The sequence below is a fragment of the Chaetura pelagica genome, unplaced genomic scaffold (assembly GCF_000747805.2).
Source record: "Chaetura pelagica isolate M959 unplaced genomic scaffold, ChaPel_1.0 scaffold350, whole genome shotgun sequence".
Lineage (NCBI taxonomy): Eukaryota > Metazoa > Chordata > Aves > Apodiformes > Apodidae > Chaetura > Chaetura pelagica.
Genome location: NW_009951818.1, coordinates 824,444 through 827,588, shown reverse-complemented (window position 1 = coordinate 827,588; position 3,145 = coordinate 824,444).

The window sequence follows — 3,145 nt, the reverse complement described above, 5'->3', positions numbered from 1 at the left end:
CGCGGGTCGTCACAGGGTCCCCGTGTGCCTCATGCGTGCGTGTTGCAGCTGCTTCCTCCGAATTCTTCCCCCTGCCTCGCCACAAATCCTTTCGGATCCCTTCTGCCTCGGCTCTGAAGAGGTTTTTTTTCATGCTGAATGCCACGCTCTGAGGACGAGGTGAAGTTATAAAACAGAGTAGTGTTTCACGGATACTTGTGTTTTTTTGTTATTTTAATTTCATGTGAACTTCTTGGGGTTAGGGGCTTTTTGTGCACTGTACAAGCACGGTTAGGGAAAAACATGATGGTGCAGCATCTAAACACCGTTTCAAAGCACAGCAGAATGACTTGATCCTTGTATTACAGAGAGATTGCAAGAAGATTCCCAGCTGGGTTGTTGCAAACTCCAAGGAAGGCACAATTGAAGGTAGGTTTGAGTTTCTTGGGAGTTCAGGCTTCTTCTCTTTGCACCTGGGAACCATCTTTAATGTGCCTGTCATCATCCTTCATGGTCAGTATCTTGTTTCTACATGGGTTGATTATTTCCTATGTATATTAACTCCTTTTTTTTTAAGAATGACTTGTGTTACCCTAAGTTGAACAGCATGTTGCTTCAGTGTTGCACTTGCAAGTATGTGTAAGTAACAATAAGAAGGCTTGGTCGTGTGTTTCCACTACCACCTGCCTGAGCTCCTCAGAGACCTTCTTACCAGGCTCTGGTCTGGCATCCTTTGTAGTAGTTGATTGTAGAAGTCAGTCCATTGTGTGTGGCATTGTCTACAGTTGGCCAGCTGGTTGGTGGCCCTCAGTCTTAGACAGCAGCTTATTTCATATTCCGTTTTACACAGATGTAAGCAGAGAAGTGTCATGGCTTCTTTGTTGCCCTAGGATAAGCAGAACAATCAGGTAGCGGAGAGCAGCAATCTTTCAGTTGTGTTGTTTACCTGATGGCTAAACATTGTAAAGTCAAAGAATATTTGTGAAGAGGCTAAGGAGGAAATGCTGAGTGCCTTTTAGGTAGTGACCAGATTTGATGTTGTCATGGTTGAACCCCAGCTGGAAGCCAAGCACCACGCAGTTGCTTGCTCACACTCTCGTGGAAAGGGGGAGAGAACCAGAAGGGTAAAAGGGAGAAAACTCATGGGTTGAGATAAAGGTGGTGTAATAGGTAAAGCAAAAGCTGTGGATACATTCACAGCTTCCCATCAGCAGGCAGATGTTCAGCCACCTCCATGAGAACAGGGCACCATACTGCCCTTTTGGGGTTTGGTTTCTTGGTTACTTGAGAAAATGAAGACCATCACTCCAAACATCCTCCCCTTCTTCTTCCCCCAGCTTTATATGCTAAGCATGACATCAGATGGCGTGGCATGTCCCTTTGGTCAGTCAGGGTCAGCTGTCCCAGCTCTGTCCCTGCTCAGCTTCTTGTGCACCCAAACCTGCTCGCTGGTGGGTTGGTGTGAGAAGTAGAAAAGGCCTTGACTCCATGTAAGCACTGCTCAGCAATAATGAAAACATCCTTGTATAATCAACACAGTTTTCAGGACACATCCAAAACACAGTCCCAAGCCAGCTACTATGAAGAGAACTAACTCCATCCCAGCCAGAGCCGGCACAGATACCTATTAACTTGATCTGAGAAACTGCAGGTTATTTTCTTCAGGGCCAGTTGACTCAAGTCCACTTCAACTCCACAGTGGGAAAGGGTGTCTGTCTGAAGTCTTGAGTTCTAGGAAACTTGCAGTCTAAACAGAAATAAATGCTAGATAAGCAGCTTATTTCATATTCCGTTTTACACAGATGTAAGCAGAGAAGTGTCATGGCTTCTTTGTTGCCCTAGGATAAGCAGAACAATCAGGTAGCGGAGAGCAGCAATCTTTCAGTTGTGTTGTTTACCTGATGGCTAAACATTGTAAAGTCAAAGAATATTTGTGAAGAGGCTAAGGAGGAAATGCTGAGTGCCTTTTAGGTAGTGACCAGATTTGATGTTGTCATGGTTGAACCCCAGCTGGAAGCCAAGCACCACGCAGTTGCTTGCTCACACTCTCGTGGAAAGGGGGAGAGAACCAGAAGGGTAAAAGGGAGAAAACTCATGGGTTGAGATAAAGGTGGTGTAATAGGTAAAGCAAAAGCTGTGGATACATTCACAGCTTCCCATCAGCAGGCAGATGTTCAGCCACCTCCATGAGAACAGGGCACCATACTGCCCTTTTGGGGTTTGGTTTCTTGGTTACTTGAGAAAATGAAGACCATCACTCCAAACATCCTCCCCTTCTTCTTCCCCCAGCTTTATATGCTAAGCATGACATCAGATGGCGTGGCATGTCCCTTTGGTCAGTCAGGGTCAGCTGTCCCAGCTCTGTCCCTGCTCAGCTTCTTGTGCACCCAAACCTGCTCGCTGGTGGGTTGGTGTGAGAAGTAGAAAAGGCCTTGACTCCATGTAAGCACTGCTCAGCAATAATGAAAACATCCTTGTATAATCAACACAGTTTTCAGGACACATCCAAAACACAGTCCCAAGCCAGCTACTATGAAGAGAACTAACTCCATCCCAGCCAGAGCCGGCACAGATACCTATTAACTTGATCTGAGAAACTGCAGGTTATTTTCTTCAGGGCCAGTTGACTCAAGTCCACTTCAACTCCACAGTGGGAAAGGGTGTCTGTCTGAAGTCTTGAGTTCTAGGAAACTTGCAGTCTAAACAGAAATAAATGCTAGATAACAAGAGGCAAGACAGAAATGCAAAAACAGGAATTTGCACAGGGTTATGTTAGTAGCAGCAGAGATGAGAACAGGACCCAGGTCTTCTGTGGTCATTTGCTGTCTTATGAGAGGAGCTGAAAGGGCCCCATTGCCCTTGGGTTTTTTCAGGAGAACCTCTTTCTGTGTATGTCAGTAATACTGAGACCAGGGTTTGTATAGGAAACACTGCCTCATTTTCTTGGAGGGAAGTTGTGAGCTTCTGAAAATGGGGTTTTCTTCAGAGCTTTAGCCTGGATGCAGGATCTTGGGATCAAGTGTTTCAGCCACATCCACTGTAAAGCAACTCAAGTGCTTGCTCACACTTTCCCTGGCACGCAGCTCAGAAATAAAAGCTTTCCTCTGCAGGCACGTTTCCTGTCATGGCGAAGGAGGGGCAGGACGGCAGCCTGCTGGTGCAGCTG